This window comes from Motacilla alba, chromosome 10 (genome assembly GCF_015832195.1).
Source record: "Motacilla alba alba isolate MOTALB_02 chromosome 10, Motacilla_alba_V1.0_pri, whole genome shotgun sequence".
NCBI classification, from domain to species: domain Eukaryota; kingdom Metazoa; phylum Chordata; class Aves; order Passeriformes; family Motacillidae; genus Motacilla; species Motacilla alba.
In genome coordinates this window covers 9,542,244-9,554,803 of record NC_052025.1, presented here as the reverse complement: position 1 = coordinate 9,554,803, position 12,560 = coordinate 9,542,244, and positions in this window count along the sequence as shown.

The window sequence follows — 12,560 nt, the reverse complement described above, 5'->3', positions numbered from 1 at the left end:
GAAAACTTGCAGCCATTCATTAGGAAATAAACAGTATCATTAAATTTCAGACACTTGCCCATCAGGAATATTTAAACATCCTCACTCAGATTGTTCTGCACAGATATCATTTAAACTGACTGAGCTTTTGAATCACCTGAAAAGTTTTTATTGGGCAAACCTACTTTTGCCACACTTGCTCTCCTCCAGATTCATGTACATCTTGATAAAACATTCTGAGGGGAAAATAAAGGCTGGTGACTTTTCTTGTAGAAAAGGGGAGAAACATTTTGCGTAACATAGACATGAAATAGATTTCTTTCAAAATTTGTTTCAAGGGAAACTTGGCTTTTGCCCTGATTCAAAATTCAGCATGTTTGGAGGATCCAACAGCCTTAATGCAGCCTAGAAAATACGTTCTTTTTTCCTTTGAGTTATTTCTCCTTAGGCAATTAGCAGTCATTATGGAGACTATGAGAAGCTTTGGGTGCCCCATTTGTGCGCAGAGAGCTCCTGCAGCAGGTACTGTACAAACAAAGGCCATGAGGCAGCTTCTTGCCACACCGACTTTGCAGAACAATCACCTGCAGAGCTTGTTCTGACTCTGAGGGCAATGCTTCACCTGGCAAATTTGCTTCCAGGAGTGGGTGATGCAGACAGTGCTGCTGGTACTCTGAGAGAGAGAGAAGCACAAGGCAGCCCTGGCCCTGGAGTGCACAAACTAAAACTGAAATAGGTAACAAGCTTACTCTAATAGAGCCATAATAAAACAATAAGATCACCAAAGACAGGATAAATCTGCTAGTAAGAAAGCTTTTATCTTTCTTTGATCTTGTTGGCTCTGATTCAAATTAGGAGCAATTTCATGGATGTCAATGGAGTTACTCAGGTAGAAATCTGGATTGAGAGCACAATCTGGCTTATCATTCAAGCATATTAAATAGAGATAGAGGGAAAGTTGTAAAATACTGTTCATAATGTTCTTTTAATTGAATTAATGCTGTAGTTCACTTTGCTCAGAATGAAGAGTCTCTTCATGTTTTGATACTGAACTAAACCCCTACTTACTACCAATGCTTATCCATCTTGTTACAGAGAAAAAACCTGCAATTGACTTTTCTAGCTGTAAACATTCTCTCACAAATATAAGAATCTACATCTGGTGCCTGATATACTCTCTGTTTGAGCAATCCAAACAGCTGAAAATGTCCACATGTTGCATAAGTAAGGACTAGTGAGATAAACAGGAACTGACAGACTAAAGTGATTTTTAACTTCCAGAGTCAAAGTCTTTACCGTACTAGAGCTTTACTCCTGTGACAAAATGTGTTTATAAGAATTCAATCAAAGTTACCTCCATTAGAAACCTTTTAAAAGAAGCTTAAAAACCACTTTTCATACACCTTTTTGTCTCCTTTCACCTGCATTTTATACTCCGTTGTCAATTGCACCAATGCAAATCCAAACTCACTGAACAGAACGTACAGAATAACCTGAGGTTTAAAAGAGGAACTGGGACCATTTTTATCTGTCTGAATTTATGTTCTACTCCAAAGTTTAGGAAATGGGCCATGTATGACTTTTATATCTTCCTTGTCCTCAGCAGAACTTTGAACATCATTAAATCATCTTGACTATTTTTATGGGAAGAGGAGACCACAATACTTATTGTCAGAGATGCTGACTCTATGGCATTAATGCCTTGGAAACATGCCAGCAAATTGTATTCTATAGAGTCTCAGTAGTGCTCAGGAGTGTAGATGGCTGCTGGAATTTTAATGCCCACACATCACTCTGCTAGGGCCATAATCCTGGCATGCATAAGCTCTGTGAGGACATCTCATTAAAGATCAGCCCCTGCTCTCAAATGTGGAATGTGATTTTCATGTCTAGGGGTGGGTTGCTGTGGCCACCTCCTCCTCCTCTGCTACATATGTATTAATATTGACATATGGTTGTTAAGACAAAGCAACTTCATTTGTTCTGCATGAGACGATTGGGAAGAACTGCAGGGATTTCAGAACTGGCATTTGCAGATTTCATTGAGCTAAAGCTCCCTCTGAAGTCAGACTGACCCTCAGAGAAAGAAGAGTGGCATGCAAAAAGGCAAAAGCAGCTTACACTGGGTAAATAAAACTAAACACAATGAAGAGAGTGCAAATGGACCCTCTTAAATGGTTACCTGGGTATTCTGTGCACATACTGTGCTGTGATTGTAGAAAGCTGTTGAGTGAGTCTGTTATGGAAATCAACTCCTTCAATCCAAAGCCTAATTTCCCCAGCTTTTGGGCTTTCTGTGAAGTTCTTTTAACTGATCTACCCAGTATCTTTTAACAGTATCTACCCAAGGCTCCATAAACCAAGAGTCAAATGCAATCAAAATGGTGAAAATCCTGGAAACTGTTATCCCATCATGAATGCTCAGCTTTAACTGTTCTTTCCTGCATTTTCATGTAGTATCTTCCCTGGCCTGTTATTCTTTCCTCTCTGGAACACACCCAAAGATATGATATTCATAGCCATATCTTTATCCAGGTTAGCTTGATAGTTGTGGGTACTGCACTTCCACAATCTTTCAGACTTTTCAGACAAATCCACTTAGTTATTGCTAAAGTTTTTTGCCTGACCACGGGAAAACTCAGGAAGACTTGAGCTGGAGGGATTTGCAGTACTCTATGCCCTTTTGCATTCCTTGGTGACTCCACACTCTTCTAGCTGATGTAAGCTGCAAAGAAGCTTATCATTTGTAATATCAGATTTGGGTTTCTAGTGTATTTAGGTTTTACTGGTTTACTGTCATGTGTCTATTGGGAGTTCCTTCCATCAGTTAAAAATATTGTAAAAATAAGTAAATATAATACTAAAATAAGTAAAAATAATACTATAAATACATGTCAAGGGAGCCATTATAATGTCATTGATGTGAACTATAGTGTTACATTGTGTGGTGGAATTCCATGAGCTTTGTATAAGTGACAAACTGCTGGTTGTCTTGTTGAGGGGAAAAGAAGAAATATCATTTTAGCTAAAATACTTTGAGCAAATGTGGATATTTTCATAGTCCAAAACCACAATAGACAAGCAAAGATACTGAAGGGTAACTTCCATGTAATTCAGATGTGTTCCTGCATACTAATGTTCATTGAACTTTTGCACTGAATAAACTTATATAGCTTTTTCCCAGAAGACAAAACCTAAAAATGTCTGTGATATTACACAAACAACAAGTCAAAACATCAGACAAGAATTCTGTGTCCCCAATTCAAACACATCTCTCTTCAAGGTCCTGTTATTTTCCATAGAGAGACAATGAACTATGGGAAAAAATCTTTATACGAGATGTGAACTTGATTATTATTAAGTGCTTTTAAGCTAGAGTTATAGAGTACTCATGTTTTGATCTCTGCCTTAGTTAAAATTCAGAGACACTAAATGAAAAACAAAAAACATTTGCAGTTGTCAACTTATAAATAAAAGATGTCTTTTGTGTAAAAGACTTTGTACATATTGCTTGAAAATATCTTCCAAAAGTTGCTAAGGGTCAGATTGTCCACCATGATGTTCATATCCTTTGTAAAGTGACCCAAAAGTGAAAGCAGCTCTCAGATGCAGTTTTTCTAATGTATTTTGAGCTACTCCTCCCCCAGCTCACTCAGGGTGGCATCACTGAGGCAAATGGAAGTTTTACATAAACTTTTATTCAGTTACAGCAGTAATGAAACAATTTGGAGAAAATTGCAAATGTTATAGTAAAGTTAATGTCTGTACTTGCTGAAGGAACTGCAAAGATCTTACAAGGATTATTAGAAGACAGGAGTAAATCTGAGGTTAACAGGGAGATTCAATAGAACTGGGAATAATTAAGATGTTTGGATTTTAACTTCTGTTTCTCCTCCCATTCTCTGACATATGTCACCTGTAGCTGATGTTATACATCCCTCTAATAATGGCAGATGTTCATGAGTGATCCAAGTACTGCATGTTCTATGTAAATGACTAAGAGAAGATATTAAATCCCATGTTATTATTTATTAGTAATATAAAATCATCAAAGCACTTCTAGCAGGGAACTAAGCTCCTGTGCTGGACAATCCATACATAATACATGCACTTATGCTTTGAGGACCCCCCAGAAACCAGTGCCAAACTGCCTTAGGTGCTTTATAAGAATGTATTTAAGAGGGTACCCTGCCCAAAAGAGCACACTTATCACACAGATGGGCAGGAAGAGTAAGGACACATTGCTGGAAATAATTTGCTATGTAAGAATAAAGTGATCCTGACTTGGTAACAGGAAGACAGCATTTACAAATACACTTTATAGCTTCCTAACACCAATCAAACACATGATGGTCACAGTTCATCAGTTCTGTTTAACTTCTGTCACTTTTCCACAAAGCTACAGATGTGTAGAGGATGATGACTTTGGGTTTTTTTTTTGGGGGGGCGGGAGGGACAGATTTTTAAAATGCTTTTAGCTACAAACAAAATCTGAGAAAATTGAAACATATGTTAAAATAAATTTCCACCTAAATTCCCTATCGAAGCATGATTTGTATACAGCTTAATTTGAACAGCACCTGGGTTGCTGGGGAAATTTTTAGCTTTTAAGGGAAAAAAAACCAAAACAAATACAGATAATATATTAGTGGAAAACCAGCCATATTCAAAGAATCTGTTTGCATTCTGTTCCAGAGGAGCAGAAAAGAGGGCACAAAGACATGGTATCTTAGCAATGCAACCCAAGCAAATACTTGAAAGAAATGCAAGTACAATTGGACCACATTAAGTTTGATCAATGCCAAAAAACTCCAGTTTGTTTCAGGAGACTTATGAATGGCATGTATCCCAGCAACTATAGCATGTGTAATAGGAAAACCAGGTAGTGGTTGTTAAGAGATAGAGCTGTAGGAAGAAAGTGAAATGACTAGGAGGACAAAAGCTTATTCATTTACATGATACCGTAACTCATATCCAATTTCAGTGCAGCAGGAAGGAAAGGATTAAGCCCTAAATCACCAGAATTTTTTTAATAACCATGCAGAACCAAGTAAGTTGGGCTTTGCTGTCAGGCTGCAAATGAGGTGTTTTCTTGGTTTGTACCTTCTGCTGCTAGGAGAGGAGCCGGGAGAAATACAAAGAACACTTTACATCACTTCTCTTGGGACTGCATGATGCCCAGAGATGAAAAAGATACAAACTGTTCCTTGCCTCTGCCACAGAGGAGGAAATGCCCACCCCTGGAAAGATCATGAAAGGGTGCAGCAGAGAGTATTCCAGCTACAATACGTGTGAGCAATTGAAGGAGGAGAAGCAGATTGCTCTGTGTTACTAAAATTCAGACAATGTTCTCCAGCTTGACAACTATCCTGAGCATTCATTGTGAGAGCAGTTTGTTGAGGGATGTTGGGGAGTGTTTTATGAGTACAGCAAGCAGGGACTCTGGTAATCTAGGAGTCTTCTGCAATATTACTTATGATTATAGGAAATTAGACTTGATGACTACATTGAACCTTCCAACCTTATGTCTGGGAAGTCTGTGCTTTTCTTTTTCTGTTGTGCTGCCAAACAGGAAACTTAGCAAGTAAGAAGGATGGAGCGATTTGGCCCTGATGGATGAATACTGGCTGTTCTCTTCTACAATGAAAAGGAAAAATAGTTGAAGGATCTGTTACAGTCTGATCAATGGGTTTATCCAGGCTGTGTGCATGAACTAATATGTGTTTCATAAATTCCCAAGCACCTTGGATATACAAATGCTAGAACCAAATCTAATTTTAATGTAAATATTCATAAGCATAGTCAAATAATATCTGCATGCCAGTATGATATTTATTTGTATAAATTTTTCCCTGCAAAAAGAGGCCTCCACTTGGCTAAATTCACAAGCAGTGGAAATAAAAGCACCAAAGCATCCTTCCTCCTCAAGAAACAACAGGATTTTTTCCTTCTAACAGACCAATCTATTCATGAACCACATCTCCATATGGGAAACATATCACAGTATATTAAAAATAAGTGTGGTGACCTTTGTGCATGTTTAGGGCTCATGAGCCATATTTAAGGCTCAAAGCACATTTTTTCATTACCTCACTGCAAAAGACTAGAATTCCAACAAAAACCAGGGATTATTCATGGCCATCACCAAGCTCAGAGGTAGACAGCTTCACACTTGCGTCCCAGCAATGGTGACATCCTGTTGCAGGCCAGTTGTCATGCAGATTGCATGTAATTAATTTTAGTTTCCCTAATTGAGATGTAGCACAATGTGCTATTGTATGGTGCAACAAAATGATCCCAAGAACTTTTTATCAGATGGAAATGGAACAAAAATTCATATCAGTTATTTAGGGAAAGCAAACACCTAATTGATTCTATACATATGTAGTTTTTGGCATTTCTATTTACTTAAAAATAGAATTAAATGTTATTTTTATAAAAGAAAATAAATTAGCTCACTGAGGACTTAATTATCCTTTCTTTTCCAATGGGAATCAATGCTATTGGCAGCTTGCAGGCCTGTTCTCTTGACAAATCAAGTTGTTGTCTGAGGCGTGAAGTGTTAAGATTATGATCGACTCAGCGTGACATTGTGATTCATGGCTACTATATTACAGAGGGAAAAAGGGGATTTATGCTTCATATCCACTTTGAATTCATAGTGAAACAAGTGAATCATTCTATTCAACCTCAGGAGTTCATGTTCTACACCCGGGGGGTTGAGCAATATAACAGGCTTGAACATTTTAAGGAACAAGTGCAATAAAATATCACTGTGACATATTCTCTCTTTCCCCTCATGCTATAAGTTTAAAGAATCACCTGGAGTAAAGATTTAATAAATACATTTCATTAAAAGAAGAAGGAAGAAGGATGGATATGAAAGGTGCATATTGGTCAACTGGAAAAAAGACACTTCCAGACAGATAAATGTAACTAAAGGAATAACTATGCAGAGTCTCTGTAAGGCCTAAATTCTAACTAGTAGGTCTAAGTGATGTACACCATCTTTATTTTTCCCCTCCAATAAAGCCATTGATGAGAAAATTCTGTTGCACTGCCATGTTTAAGCAAAGATATAACATTAAGTATGTTTGTTTTATTTTCTATATTCTGAGATCAACATCCGGAAATAACCACAGACAGCTGGGGTCACTGTAGCAGCTATAATGAAGGAGGGCATCAGCACAATTCTCCAGAGAAATGTGGCAAAACATTCATTTCACTGAACACCACTAATAAGGTCTACAGTGCCATCCACTCCCCCTGGAAGCGCCACCCACCTCACAATTCATGTGTGACAATTTAACCATGTGCAAAATCTGCAGCCACAGCATCAAAAGCTGGAGGAAAATCTAGCCAATCCCTGTAGCACTCCATTTCAATTAAGTTCAAGATCCCCTATTTTAAAAAATATGGAATTCATGCTATTTTTCCTATAGTGTTAGAAAATGCATGGCAAATTGAATTTCACCCTTGCAAAGACAGCTTGACTGCAAAAGCAGAAGCAAAGTCCGACTGCAAAATGTCAGCACTGAATTCCTCTTCCAGCCTTATCTGTATAATGAGCACAACCAAGGCATGCAAGGAGGCGCAATGAAATTAAAGAAAACCAAGACTCCTGGTCCTTTTTTGGGGAAATATTATTCCCTCTTTTCTAATTAAGTAAAAGTGTCCTTCCAGCTTTTATGCAAAACCCTTTTGGTTATTGTTTTTGCAAAGAAGGACCAATCATTTGAAGGACTTGGAGAAAGTCCAGCAAAGATAAGGCTGAAAAATCTCACTCCAGTTTAGAGGAAATGCTTTTCTTTTCTGTATTTATGATTTTCAAGAGACAAGGGTTTGGCTTTTTAATTCTGTTATTGCTACATAGAAATAGCAATGAGAAGAGCTAATTGTATTAACTATTATTTGTTCAGCACACTGAGTGACAAACATATTTAGTGGACAAGTCTTTGTTAAATGATGTCCAGCATTTAATGAATATTCACACAAATAGAGTTTGTTTGACTTTGTTGAGGAAAATGGGATGCCTTACTGACCTCATACTGTCTCCAGCCTGGACTGGTGTTTTATTGGTGGCTGCTCTCAAGAGATATTCTTCTACCTGTAGGCAGCCCGGTGTCTTCTGTTCTCAAGTTCACTATTTATGTACAATAGCGAGGATTCTACCCAAGTTATGGTTTTCTACTGTGGCATTCCAATAACAGGAATTATGAGGAGCCTCTGGCTACTAATCTGACACAGGTATATAACTATAACTAGTAATTCATATACCATCCATAAATATGGAATCGTCTGCTCTTGAGAGAACCAGATTTAATAATAAAATATCTTTCTACAGCACAAAATACAAGGTCTCATAGACTCCAGACGAAGAGGAACACCACGGGCTGGCTTGTTCATAAACCACCATAAATTTGCCAAAACCATTCAAGTATTGCTCTGATGATGCCTGAACTTCCAAAGTTACTTTATAAAATCATCAGCACCTTTGTGGCATAACTGCTGTAAAATATAATTACTGGGAAAATTTTTCCAATGACAACATGTCAAAACTGTGTCAGAAAATGCATCGAGGCTAGAACTTGAACTGATGTGCATCAGCTTAGACAGGCCATTGATTTTAAAGCTGCTGCAGAGATTGCTATCAATTTAGAATCCTCCTTTCCTATATCTAAGCTGTGGTGCTGAACATGTAAGAGACTCCCATGCTGTCTCTGGCTAGCAGGTAAACTACAGTGTGAAATGCTCTTCAGCAAGGAGAATAAGATATGAAAATTGCATAGATGCACTAATTGCTAAATGGGAGTATAGAGTACTGTGTTTGTAACTGGTAAAGCTATCTGCATAAAACAGCTGAGATACTACTTTCTGTCCAGTTACAGACGTAGAGATTTCATAGCCACTCAGGTATCTCCTAAATTTCTAGTACCTATCAAAAAGGTAAAATACCATTTTGACTATCTTATATCACCTGAAGATTAATATCTGATCCTAGAGATCTCCAGAAGAAAGGTGCATGAATACACAGTCATCTCATTATCCACCTCTGAGCTAACAATCACAGGTAAAAATGTAAGCCCAATGCATCCACCTCTATTTACACAGCACTTCAGGATGTGCTTGAATCCCACTGCTGTCACTTCAGAATTGGAATCTCTGTGAACTTTCAGCTGGCTGCACTAACAGATTGGCTGTTTATATTAGTTCTCTGGCATAATGAAGTGTATCTTCAGCTCTGTAAAATATCAGGTCAACTTGATTAACTGGTGCAGTCACTGTTGCGTTATTTTTAGAACAATTCCCAAAAGTTACAATCTACAAAAGTCTTAATATTACTTTTCTTCCATTAAGTATATTATTGAGTAAAATTATGCATCCTACTATAGCAGCCAGCGACCTCAAATTGTATGTGTTTCTGCAGAGTTCTTTACATTATGCACCCAGAGACCATCGCTACCCCACAGAACTTAAACCACAGAAACCAGGAAAGCCATCAAGTAAAGATGTTTAGTCCTATTTGCTGATATGAAACCAAGGCAACGGAAATGAGACACTTCTGAAGGTCACAGGCTTTTCTGCAGGAACAGCAAGATTTGAAACAACACCATCTGGGGTGTGTAACTCAACACAGAGCATAGGTACCTCCAGCTCCAAATGGACAGAGGCAGGAACACTTCTGATGCCAGGTGAGAACACCAATGACACCCTGGTGCCCAGCTCTGTGGCACTCCAGTGGGTGTGATGCTCCTCAATCCATAGTTCAAGGCAAGAAGTGTGGCTCAGACAGCTGCCCAAATCAGAGCTGGCTTCCTGAGCTACGTCACGAGAGGAGCAGGGCTGCGCTTTGGGCACTAGCTAGTTCCCTCACTCAGCTTCCTTATGCATGCCTTGAGATAATGGGAGCTTTACCAACTTGTCAGTTCTGAGACTGAGTTTAAGACTTGTTTCACATAAGATAGTGGGTAGAACAAAACACTGCTTGGAGAAAACCCACTGCTGGAATTGGCAAACTACATAGATCTAGAGATTATATAGATCTGATCCCAGCCACAAAAGAGTACATCATAATATGCAAATAAATCATTAGATATTGCTATTAATTTTTCTATTTTGTCTTTTGCAGCACTAAATACATTAAGGAATTTTTGATAAATCTTCCAATTATATTTGTTCAGGAGAATTGGCAAAACAATCTGTGCTATTAATGAGATGTTTAGTGCAAATTAATCACTAAACCGGACGGTCTATGCCCTGAAAAGTGATTTGTTTTGCAGGGTGTTTTTACTAGCACAGTCAGTCTTTGGAAATTACTATGTTTCTTGAAAGATCTTCATCATTACTTTGATTTTAATTTGTTAGAAAGGTAGTAATCCAAAAAAGTCCCCAACGGGACTGTAGTCTGTCAACCTGTCCTTGCACACCCCAAGGGTACATGGAGGAAGGACCTATAATGTCACAAATGGCACAAAGCTCCACTGAACTCTGGGGTGCCCTGTGATCCTGTGATCCTGAGGAAGGAAGTGGGAGAGACACTGGAGACAGACATTGTATTGTGAGTGAGGGGAACTCTGGGGTCATTGGAAGTCTGCTGGAAATGAATTCTTCCTAAAAAGCTCCCAGGTTACCTAGGGAGTTACCCAGTTTTCTCTCCTGCATTCAGCATGACATGGGTGGGGCAGAGAAATTGCAGGGGGCTTTTAACCTCAGTTAAAGAAGCTGCAATAAAGAAAGCCAGTGCAGCAATGAATGCACTGGAGGAGCAGTAATTGTGAGTACATTCTGCAAAGAGAATTTTACATGTGCAGAGGTTCTATCTAACAGCAGTACATGGATGAAGGCTGGGGTTTTATTAAACAGCCCAAACACACATGATTGCTGCTTCCAGTACTGCACATATGGCAATGTCTCCTAGCAGGAAGAGCAGTTCTTGCTTTACAGAAATACAGTTAGTCTAAATACACAAACTGCAAAACAATTATGAAATCAGAAGCAGCCATCAGATCCTCTTAGCATCACTGCATTGTCTGGAGCTAATTGCTACATCCCACAATTATGTTGCTTACCTAGACATTTGCCTATTTCTTGCACTGACTATTCATGTGATTGCCTTATTTTTAATGCAGCATGGCTGCACTATGCACAGACACACTGTACTAGCATTCCTTTAGGATTTGACCCTTTCTTGGCTTTAGTTCATGCCTCTTGTTCTTGTGTTTGACATAAATTCAAATCATCTTGCAGCATCTATCCTTTCAAATCTCTTTGGAGATCTATATACTTCTCAAAGGTCATAAGTTTCTCTCTACTCTTGCATTTTAGCCTTAAAGTTTGAGAGGTTGGTGGGGTTTTTGTTGTTGTTGTTTTTTCTGTAGAGAAGCCTTATTATGAAAAAAGTCCCTAATATTAAGTAACATTACAACTGCCATCCACTTTGTAGATTTTCCTGGTAGCCTTCAGCAAACTGACCTATAATTACTGCCTTTTACATGTTTCCTCTTAAGTTCCTTGTACTGTCACGTCTCCTACTCAGCAAATACAGATATAATAACTTGAGTTCCTTTAAAAAAAGCGTTTGATTCCTTTTTAACAGCTATTGTGTTTAATGTGACAGTGTGTTTACACTGGCCTTGTATTTAAGACAAAGTCCTGATAGAGATGGTGGATTTCAGCTGCGATAAAGCCCTTCAGGAAGCTAAAATCACCTTATCTCATCAGTCAGCTTGAGCACTACAGGGCAGATTTGCCCTCAGCAGCAAATGTAACAGACCTTTGGTTATTCTTGTCACAGGCCTCTCCCTGTGGGATCTCATGAGCTGTCTTTCCCCCCCCCACTCCATGTTTAAAGAACTAATTTTATTTATTAAACATAAGCTGCCATATAGAAACTTTTAACTGAAATTCTCTGCAAGCTTCGTCTTTTGTTTTGTGATGTTTGGAGAAAAGGAAGCTGAAGGGTGACCTTGCTGTTCTCTGCAGCTTTCTGAGGAGCAGAAGGGAGAAAGAGGTGCTGAGCTCTCCTCCCTGGTGTGGCAGACCACAAAGGAATGGTTCAAAGCTGTATCAGGGGAGGTTAGACTGGACATTAGGAAACATTACTTTACCAAGAGGGTGCTCAAACACAGCAACAGGCTTCCTAGGGAGGTTAATCCATTCCCCAAGCCTGTCAGGGTTCAAGAGGCATTTGAACAATGCACTAAATAATACACTTTAACTTTGGGTCAGTTATGGAGTGCTCAGGCAGTTGGACTAAATGATCACTCTAGGTCACTTGAATTATTTTAAGTACAATCCTGTATTAACACATTTTTAGGAGTCACACCATGAAAAGGCCTCTAGTTTTTCTGCTTCTGTACAAATAAATTTCTCTGCAGATATATCTAGTATTTAGGTGGCTACATTCACATATGTTTATGTTGATTTTGTATTAAGAGGCTAAAATATTTTTATGTGAACATACATTTTATAAAAAAACCAAACCAAACCAAAACAAAAAACCCCAAAACCCCAAACCTCTAAATTGTCAGAATCATATACTTTTGTAAAGTGCACTGTAAATTCAAGGCTGTGCTGCAAAA